The sequence below is a fragment of the Artibeus jamaicensis genome, unplaced genomic scaffold (genome assembly GCF_021234435.1).
Source record: "Artibeus jamaicensis isolate MK-2021 breed Jamaican fruit bat unplaced genomic scaffold, CSHL_Jam_final contig_354, whole genome shotgun sequence".
In the NCBI taxonomy this organism is placed as follows: Eukaryota; Metazoa; Chordata; class Mammalia; order Chiroptera; family Phyllostomidae; genus Artibeus; species Artibeus jamaicensis.
This window is the reverse complement of record NW_026521803.1, coordinates 2,893,338-2,904,375: the sequence shown is the minus strand read 5'-3', so window position 1 is coordinate 2,904,375 and position 11,038 is coordinate 2,893,338. Positions and strand designations below refer to the sequence as shown.

The 11,038-nt window shown below is 36.3% G+C and overlaps 1 pseudogene; it reads left to right on the top strand.

Moving 5' to 3' along the window:
• The first annotated feature begins 5,638 nt into the window (after positions 1–5,638).
• On the top strand, positions 5,639–10,281 carry LOC119053257 (PRELI domain-containing protein 1, mitochondrial-like; annotated as a pseudogene).
• The last annotated feature ends 757 nt before the right edge of the window (positions 10,282–11,038 follow it).

Below are 11,038 nucleotides of genomic sequence, written 5' to 3'. Positions count from 1 at the left end.
TATATTCTCTATCACTTAGTAAGGTATATAAATGTCCAATCACTCTGTTTTATACCTGAAATGAATATAACATTGTATGTCAACTATAACAGAAAAATACACTCACAGGAACAAATATGAAGGACACATGGACAAAAATTAAGGGGGTGGAAATGGGAGGGAGGTGGGGAGCACTAGGGGGGTGAGCTGGGATGGGAGTAAAAGACAGAAAACTGTACTTGAACAATAATTAAATTTAAAAAATAAAAAAGGAAGAGCCAGTGCACAAAGCCTTATAGTTCCTTGACCCAGGCATGGTAAGTGGCAATGTTCCAATGGTAGCAATCTGTCACAACAAGATCTAACATGAAGGCCACCATTGTGGAGCAGAACTCTAGCCGAGCCGAGGATACATAATCATGTTTCATAAGTCAAAGAATATGTGAGATCGTTTGTTGCCACAGCTTCATCTAGCCCATCCTGATTAACACACACACATTTAGATTTTTCAGATGAGCAGATGTATGTAGGATAGTAAATTAATTTGTAAATTTCTGCATATAACTTACTGATTTAAAAGTTTTTCCAGAGGAACTTGAAACTTTAATTATTTCACAAAACACTAAAGAATTTCTCAGTGAAAATCAACATGCTTCCATCTGACATAGCAGTTATTTGTAAATATTTTCCATCTCTTCAAAAACAGCCAATAATTTGGAGGTCTACCTTTAATATAAATGACAATTTTAACAGAGTTAAAATACTTTTTCTAAATAATTGTGTATACCCGATGGAACAAAAAAAATTCCTCATTAGGAACACAACACAGAATATAATTTGATTCTGTTGTGACAGCTTAAATGCTGAAAACATGTTTTCTTAGCCTAAGACCAAATACAGTTTTAGTGTCAGAGCTTAACACAATACATCATGTTTAGTCTGTGTTACTGCTTGGAATGCTGTCGTTTTGTTCACAAACCTCTAGGCATAGTTATTCTTTATGCTTGGTGAAAAAAGTCTTCATGGACTTCTGTATTCATTCATATCTGTTCACTTTTCAGTTGTTAATGAACTGTATGTTGCCATATTTAACATATCATTGATATTATATGGCAGTGATTTTCAACCAGTGTGCTGCAATAGCTTTTAAAGCATGAAATGCCTGACTATTTGGTCAGGGGGACTGATTTCTTTTCCCTTAGGTTGTCAAATTTAAAAAAATGTCAACAAACAACCAGCAATAGCCATTCAGTGTAAATGAATTAAAACTATACCTATTTTTGGTCAGATTGGCAAAATGTACATTTTGTGGTGTGCTGCAGAATTTTAGTAATTAGTTTATGTGTGCTGTGAAATGCAAAAGGCTGAAAATCTTTGTCATATGGTATATGTCTTTCTCTGTCTATTTATTTCACTTAGTGTAATGCCCTGAAGGTTTAACCATGGCGTCACAAGTGCCAATTTTTATTCTTTCTGCCATATCTAGATTACTAAAGTGGACTTTACTTTTTGACAGAAATACTTCGTTAATTATTTTATTTGTTCTGTGCTCAAGCATAACTTTCATCATTTTTTCATTGCAAATTTACGTATGATCCTGCCAACACTTCAGTGTCTCCAGGGCTTGTGTTCAAACGTGACACTATATGCAAATATTCCAAAGCTTTTGCATTTGTTCCCTGTCATAATACATGTCCACTATTGAGGGACAGCTGAATATCCTTTTGATTCATTTATTTTGATAGGTTATTCTTGGTATTCTTTAGGTACTTCAAGATTATGCTTGAGGTTGATTGGTTTAATTTGTGTTTTTAAATATATGACTCAAAATGGGATAGAATATATCATGATATCACATTGTCAATTCATAAAGTAGGAAATATCAAATATTTCTATATAGTTTTAACTTTGAGGTACAATTGACATACAGAATTAGAAATGTTTTTCTTGTGATAAAGATTTTTAAGATTTACTCCTTTAGTGACTTTCAAATAAATATAGGATGATTATTAACTACAGTTAGCACAGCATACATTACATACTCACAATGTTTCTATTCTAACTGAGAGTTGGACCCTTTGACCTTCTTTACCCATATCTCCCACACCCTACTCCCTGCTTCTAGCAACCACCATCCTGTTCTATGTATCTATGAGCTTTTATCGTTACTGTTATGAGCTTTGATTGTTTTATAAGTTCCATGTATTAGTGACATCATATAGTACTGTACATGTCTTTTCAGTCTGACTTATTTCACTTAGTGTTAATCCTTTAGGTCTACCCATGTTGTCACAAAAGGCATAATTTATTCTTTTTTATGACTGAATAGTATTTTATATATATTATATTTATAATGTATATTATATATCATGATTTTGTATATATTCACCAGTCTATGAAATAAACATGAGGGTGCACATATCTTTTCAAGTTAGTGTTTTCAGTTTTCCTTGGATAAATACCCAGAAGTGAAATTGTTCGATCAAAATTTTTTGCAAAACTTCCATGTTTTTCATAGTGGCTGCAACAATTCACATTCCCACCAACAGTACATAAGGGTTTCCTTTTCCCATATGCTCAGCAATACTTTTTATTTCTTGTATTTTTGATAATACCCATTTTAACAGATGTGAAGTGATATCGTGCTTTTGATTTTGCATTTTCTGATGATTAGTAATGTTGGACATCTTTTTATGTACCTGTTGGCCCTTTGTCTGTCTTCTTTGGTAAAATGTGTATTTAGATTCTCTGCCCAGCTTTAGTTAACTATTTCTACATATTTTAGTGACATTTTAAGTGTTTAAAGATAATATTTATAAAATACTAAGAATTTTATTTATTTAGTCTTCTTAACTCTTTGAAGACATATTACTGAATCATTACTGGTAATAGCATTCATATTCTATTGCTCTCTCTGTCTTTGTGCTTTAAAAATTCTCTTTTAAATCATTCATGACTGGACTAACCAACAACCAAATCAAAAACAAAACCCACCAAAAATACTGATGATATTTTTTATTTCATTCACAATTATGTATGTATAATTTTAACTTTTTTATAATCAATGACTGTCAACCCCCCAAAGTCCCAATTTAAAGTACTTTGAAAATATGTAGTGATATGGTTATAAATTCAATATTTAATAATATACAGTAAAAACCAACATTTTTATACTCTACCTTCTTTTAGAAAATTACAGTGGGCATTTCAGTTTCTGTAGGTTTGAGGCAATCAGTGAGTAAGCCTGAAATTTTAGGGTAAATTGACTCTCTTACTGGCTCTACTATGAACACTTCCTGCTGAGCACCAATATGTTGGGATCACAGGTATGTCATGTAGTACTTATACTGGTTTCTATAACACATTGTTTTATTGCTTCGTAAAAGTCACTCTAAAGCCTAGTATCTTAAAACACCCACCATTTTATGATATTTGGAATCCTGTAGAGTTTGTCTAGGATTCAGCTGGATGGATCTTCTGCTTTTATTTGAGGACTCTCATGCAGCAGCGTTTTTGCTAGTTGGCCTGGAATCTCCAAGATGGCTTTACTGACGTGTCTGGGGGGCTTAATATGGGTGCTTCTAAAGATGGGGCTCACCTGTGGCGATGGAATGGCAGGGCCTCTCTCTCAGGGTAGATTTGGGGCCTCTCCCTTTCTATTAAGTCTCTTTATGCAGTCTCCTCACATTGTTCTCTTTCGTAGGGTAGATGGAATTCTTACATAGACTTTCATGATGTACAAGTGATAAAAAGAAAACAGAGTTTTTAAGGATTAGGCCTAAAACTGGCAACATATAACAAAGATGATAATAGAAACAGGAATACTGAAAGAGACAATTCATTCCACAATTCATACAAAAAATCAGGGAAGTCATACAAGATCTGTCCAGAATGTATCCAGCCATGAACTATAAAAAATAGACATTTATTGAAGAAGATACAAGATACAAGAAATATGGTACATAGGACAGTGATGCCTCAGTCTCCTTCAAAGTAGGATCCTTGGGACCTCACACAGTTGTCCCAATTGTTATTAGCTGTCCCATTGTGTTTTCTTGAATCTCATTGACAGCCTGAAATCTCTTCCCTTTCAAAGGTGATTTTAGTTTTTGGAAAAGCCAGAAGTCACAGGGCACCCAATCTGGGTTGTAGGGGGGCTGAATCACTTGGGTGATTTGATATTTCACCAAAAACTGTATGAGATGTGATGCATGAGCAGGCATATTGTCATGATAAAGCTGATGATCACCAGTTGCCTATAGCTGTGGCTTTCTGAGTCATCCAAATAGTTTCTATAGAGAAATGGTCAAGATTAATGCAAAATTTGCTACAGATTCATTGCTATACTTGCTCATTCATTTTGAATACTGTGGCCACACAGTACACATCATTACTCAATGGCATCAACCACCCCACTGACTAGTACAGGGAAGTCGTCATTGTTCATGCATGCTCATTCTAGTCTTACTCAGCATCTGTTTTGTGGATACAGATGGATGATGCTGAATTGTAATCTCCAAAATAGCTTTATTTGTGTGACAGGTGCCTCAGTAGAGGTAGATGGTACTCTGGGCTCAGCTGGGACACTGGGTTGGTGGGCCAATTTTGCCATGTGGTTTCAGAGCTTCTTTGCCTCCACAAGTCTTTTTACATGGTCTTTCCACATAGTCTCCTAGCAGAGAAACCAGATTCCTTAATTGGCCCAGATTTTTCTAAATCAAAAAAGTTGAAGGGATCAGGTCTTCTTAAGTATTATGTCTGTAAATGGTACATCACTTCTGCCATATCCCATTGGATTAAAGTAAGTCGTCCAGATTCAGTGTGGCAGACTACTGAACGACCGCTTGAAAACAGAAACTAATGGTTCACTGAGGGGCATTTTTACAGATGAGGACATTCAACAATGTTGGTCTCCAAACTGCCTAAAATAATATTTTGTTTCATCGGGGTATGCCATCCACTTTTTGAAAAACATTGGCTTAAATATGCTACCATTGCTTATTTAGATCCCCAAAGCTGTTGTAAACATTTAGGGCAATTTAAATAGTACAATGTAGCATGGAATTATTTAACTACCTTTTCAAAGATTTTGTAGTTATTAATGAATTGCTTTTATCTATTTTGAATAATGTGCTACAGACTCTTCATATTCTAGTCACAATAGAGTAGCTTCCTGCAAGCACTGAGATAAAAAAAATGGCTCAAACAAGTTGTCAAAGCCTTCTTTAGGAGATTTCAAAGGCATTTAATAATCTGAAGTAATAATCAGGTGATATCTATTGGTTAAGAATAGAGTAGAAAATATGTATTATAATAATTTATTTTAACCAAATAATATGCCTTTTTACACAGCTAAAAAAATAGCTATAAAATTGCCTGAAGCCCATTTATTTTGCTGTTTGAAGTAAAATATCACCTTAAAGTAAGCATTAAAGAATCCAGTAAATAAATCAGATAACCAAATGTTAATACTTGTAATATGTTTTCAAAACACATAATTAAGTTTCACCAAAAGTGAATTTTTGTAGCAGTGTCAAGTAAGCTATTATTGTTATAAACTACAACTCCTCTGCTGATCTGCTATTGAAAATATTACCCACATAATATCATTACTGCTTACACAAAAATGCTATGAAAAAGAGATAAGTTGATAAAGAAAATGCTAAACAAAAAGGAACTAGAATTTGATAATTGGGAAAATTCTCAGCCTATTCAGGTAACTTGACCTGGAAACACAGCCAAGCTAATGCCTGGTTAGTTTTTTGGAAGAGATTAGGCATGTGACTCATAAACCAATCAATCAATATTAGTAGAAACTGTCAGCTTAGACCAAGAGGGAAGGGACACATACAGTGAGTAAATGCCACATGAAGACACAGAGATCAGGCTGTGTTATACAGACACATTCTAGGAACACCAAGGGTCGCTGGCAATCAAGAGAAGTGAGTAAAGAGATCAGGGCCCTATCCACACCTTGATTTAAACTTGTAGCCATCAGAACTGTGACAGATTAAATTACTGTTGTTTCAAGACACCTAGTTTGTAGTAATTTGTTATGGCAATCCTAGGAAACAAATACAGAGAGTTTAATAATAATGAAGAAATCTAAACTCTTTAGAAAAATAGATATCAATCTGTAAGCCATTAGATAAAAGCCTTAACATATGAATATCCAGTTGACCACCAGACTATAATCTCATACAACAAAATTAAAATTAAAATGAAATCTCACAATCAAGAGAAAATTTGGTATTATTCCTTTAGAATTATGTGGGACAATAAAAATGGCAAAAATATATTTTGCATTTAATTGTAAAAGTTTCTCAAAATGTTAATTCCTACTACACATAATGAACTTCAATCTGTGTATTCTATTCCATCTCTCTATTTCATTCCATTCCATTCCATTTCTTTGATATTGTAATGGAAAACAGTGATTCACAGTGGCAGGATGTTGGCAGTGACGCCCTATGAGCTATGGGTGTTACTTACCATGGGCACCAGTGCAGTACAGAAAATCATGAGTGGGAGAAAAAGAAAATGCTAAGAACTGAGAATAGTTTCTTGATATAAAGAATGTATTCGGTTGGCCAAAATTTTGTTTAGTTTTTTTTTCCATGAAATAAAAGACATATTTTTTCATTCTCACCAATAACTTTATTTAGTTGGATATTTTAAAATTTATTTAATTATTGTTCAAGCACAGTTGTCTGCCATTTACTCCCATCCCAGCCCACCCCCTCAGTGCTCCCCACCTCCCTCCCATTTCCACCCCCCTTAGTTGTTGTCCATGTGTCCTTTATACTTGTTCCTGTGAATCCTTCTTTTCCCCTAAAATTCTCTCCCCTCTACCCTTTTGTTACTGTCCCCCTGTTCTCTATTTAAGTGTCTTCGGTTATATTTTGCTTGCTTGTTTGTTTTGTTGTTTAGCTTCCTGTTAAAGGTGAGATCATATGGTATTTGTCTTTCAGCACCTGGCCTATTTCACTCAGCATAATGCTTTCCAGTTCCATCCATGTTGTTGCAAAAGGTAGTAGCTCCTTCTTTCTTTCTGCTGCATAGAATATCATTGTGTAAATGTACCATAGTTTTTGGATCCATTCATTTATTGATGGGTACCTAGGCTGCTTCCAACTCTTGGCTATTGTAAATTGTGCTGCTATGAACATTGGGATGCATAGGTTTTTTTGGATTGGTGTTTTATGGTTCTTATGATATAATCCTAACAGTGGAATTGCTGGGTCAAAAGGCAGATCCATTTTTAGTTTTCTTAGAAAATTCCATACTGTTTTCCATAGTGGTTGTACCAGTATTCAATCCCACCAACAGTGACATAGGGTCCCCCTTTCCCCACAACCTCTCCAACAATTGTTGTTGCTTTGTTTATGATGGCCATTCTGAGTGGTGTAAAGTGGTATCTCATTGTGATTTAATTTGCATCTCTCTGATAGCTAGTCATATTGAGCATCTTTTCATGTGTCCCTGGATCCTCTGTATGTCCTCCTTGGAGAATTATCTGTTCAAGTCGTTTGCCCACTTTTTAATTGGGTTGCTTGTCTTCTTAGAGTGGAGTCATGTAAGTTCTTTATATATTTTGGAGATTAAACCCTTGTCTGAGGTATCATTGGCAAATATACTTTCCCATATAGTTGGTTCTCTTTTTATTTTAATACCGTTTTCTTTAGCCAATGCAGAAGCTTTTAATTTTGATGAGATCCCATTTGTTTATTCTTTCCTTTATATTCCTTGCTCTAGGGGACATATCAGTAAAAATGTTGCTGTGTGAAATATCTGAGATTTTCCTGCCAATGTTCTCCTCTAGGACTTAAATGGTGTCATGGCTTATATTTAAGTCTTTTGTTCACCTTGAATTTATTTTGGTGTATGGTGTAAGTTGGTGCTTGAGTTTCACTTTTTTGCATGTAGCTGTCTAGTTCTCCCAACACCATTTGTTGAAGAGGCTATCATTAGTCAATTTTATGTTTCTGCTCCCTTTGTTGAATATTAATTGCCCATAGTGATGGGTTTATTTCTGGGCTCTCTGTTCTGTTCCACTGGTCTATTTGCCTGTTTTTATGCCAGTACCAGGCTGTTTTGATTCCAGTGGCCTTGTAATACAAGGCCTTGGGAGTTCATAGCAATACAGGCCTACCTAAAAAAGATAGAAACATTTCAAACAAACAACCTGACCCTACGCCTACAAGAACTCAAGGAACAACAACAAAGATAGCCCAGAGCAAGTAGAAGGAAAGAAATAACCAGGATCAGAACAGAATTAAATGATGTAGAGATTAACAGCACAATTCTAAGGATCAATGAATCCAGGAGCTGGTTTTTTGAAAAGATAAACAAAATAGACAAGCCTTTAAGGAGGCTTATTAAGAAAATAAGAAAGAGGACCCAAATAAACACAATCAGAAATGAAAGAGGAGAGATTACAACTGACACTACAGAAATACAAAGGATTGTAAGAAATTACTATGAAGAACTGTATGCCTAGAAATTTGAAAACCTAGGTGAAATGGACAAATTTCTAGAAAAATATAATCTTCCGAAACTCAGTGAAGAATAAGCAGAAAGCCTGAACAAACCAATAACGGCAGATGAAATTGAAGCAGTATTCAAAAAACTCCCAACACACAAAAGCCCTGGACCAGATGGTTTCACAGGAGAATTCTACAAAGCATTTAAGGAAGAGCTAACCCCTATTCTTCACAGACTTCTAAAAAATCAAGAATGATGGAAGACTCCCAAACTCTTTTTATGAAGCCAACATCATGTTAATTCCAAAACCAGATAAAGACACAACAGAGGAAGAAAACTTCAGGCCAATATCACTGATGAATATTTAGTTGGATATTTTGAGTATGTTGGCTATCTCTCATGTGGTATAACATGGATTATCAATTAATGTCTTGATTTGATTACTATCAATTTCAACTGGTCTATCTAACCATAGAGCATTGTCCATTGAGAAATCTCTAGCATGAATCTTTGCAAATCACTTCGACACATTCAATCAGTCACAGCACCTTCTCCATATACTATACAAATCTTTTTGGTGTGTTTCATTTGCACTTTTACTTTTCTTGAAATAATAAACCATAATATGCTGAAAATGTTGCTTATTTTCCTCTGTCTTCAATACTAAAATGGCTAAAAAATTCACCAACTTTTGATGTTTTATATGCATGCTGATATGACAATTGTCACAATACAAGATTGTGACAAAATTGTTTTAAATGAAATTAAAGACAACTAAACACTACCAGAGATGTCTTACAGAAAAAAACCTGAGCAAAACTTTTTGGCCAACACATTTCCGAAATACAATTACTTGCTTGTAAATTTCTCACTGAATTATCCTTTGTTTCAGACTGTGATCTTTTTAAATGTCAAAGTCCCTACTAATAATAGAAAAAAGGGAAGATCTTGATATAAGTACTATTAATAGTTAGTTCTGTTTGTCTTCTTTTGACTCTTTTTATCAATTTGTGAAATGTATAATGCTTATAAAAATGATTAGAAGATAAAACTGTTCATGGTGGTGGCAGCTGGCGGGGTGCAGTGCCATGGTGACTGGCTGCATGCCTGTGCTCTCTTGCCCCTTGGCTGTGCACCCCTGATGCTCTGAGGATGTTGATCCAGCCCTGGCCTGGGTGGTGGTCAAGTATTTCCTGGGCCAGAGAGTGCCCAAGGTTTCCTGGGACCAAGTGCTCACTGCCTTCTGGCAATGGTATCCATATCCTTGTATTTAACATGCCTTGAAAAAATAAATAGTACACCAGGAGGTGACTCGTAACCAGAAGCTGTGTCCTAGAGACTCCTGACCAAGACCAGCAGGATATCCCCCTGGGCTGAGGGACTGTTTCCTGCCCAGTGTTGCTCACTGGGTGTTCATCCTGGAGGATATTGTAGACCCACAGAACCAGACCATGAACACCTTACCCTGGAACATCAACCACACCTGACTGATGGTGGTGGAGGAATGAAGTATTTACTGCGTGAACGCTGAAACAGCAGGTGGACTGAAATTCATTGGGAAGTCTGGGGCTCCTCTAGCTTATTTGCATCTCCAGAGCTGTACAGAAATTTGATCTCACCATGTTGAAAAACAATGTGCCCACGGTGATGAAGTATTTTGAAGATATCTTGCCCAAGCTGCTAGGAGAGACCCCTTCCAAAACCCTTGCTGAGACAGCCAAGGAAGACAAGAAGGCAAAGGATATGGAATGGGCAGCTACAGATAAGAACAAAGACTTGGTCAGCAAGGTAGCCACCAAGCAGCAGCAGTTTCTGTAGCCAGCTCAGGCCCTGGGGCAGCAGCATACCAGACCACCTGGCTCCACTCCCTCTGTCCTGCCCACTTGTACTTTATTATTAAAAGTCAACTTCCAGCTGCATTTACTGTCTAGGTGGTGGGTCAAGTGTTGTGTGTTTGACATCTACAGTACACCAGACATGTTACCCAGGTCTGGGCTGGGCCTGCTTCTTCCTGCATGGAGTAGCTGAGGACAGAGGCGCAGAGCAGCACTGTGACTTGCCCTGGGGTCACAGACAGGGTGCAGGTGAAGTACACTGCACTATAGGCTCCATGAGGACAGGGACCTTTGTTTTGTTCTTTGCTATGTCCCAAGTACCTGGAACATTATCTAGCACATAGATAATTGATATTTGTTTATTTCAATCAGCATCTCCTTCCCACAAAACAATTAGAAGATTAATGGGCTGTCCTCAAGAATAAAAATCATATAAACAGCTTGTTCCCTCAATGTTATATAATTTATTATGATAGAAATACAAATACCGTAATCTTCCTTTGTTTTTTTTTTTAAGATTTTGTTTATTTATTTTTTTAGATAGAGGGGAAAAGAGGGAGAAAGAGAAGGATAGAAACAGCAATGTGTGTTTGCCTCTTGCTTGCCACATACTGGGGATCTGGCCCACAACCCAGCCGTGTTCCCTGACTGGGAATCAAACTAACAACCCTATGCCTCGCAGTCTGGTGCTCAGTCCACGGAGGCACGTGATCTGGGGTCATAATCTTCCTTTCAAAAAA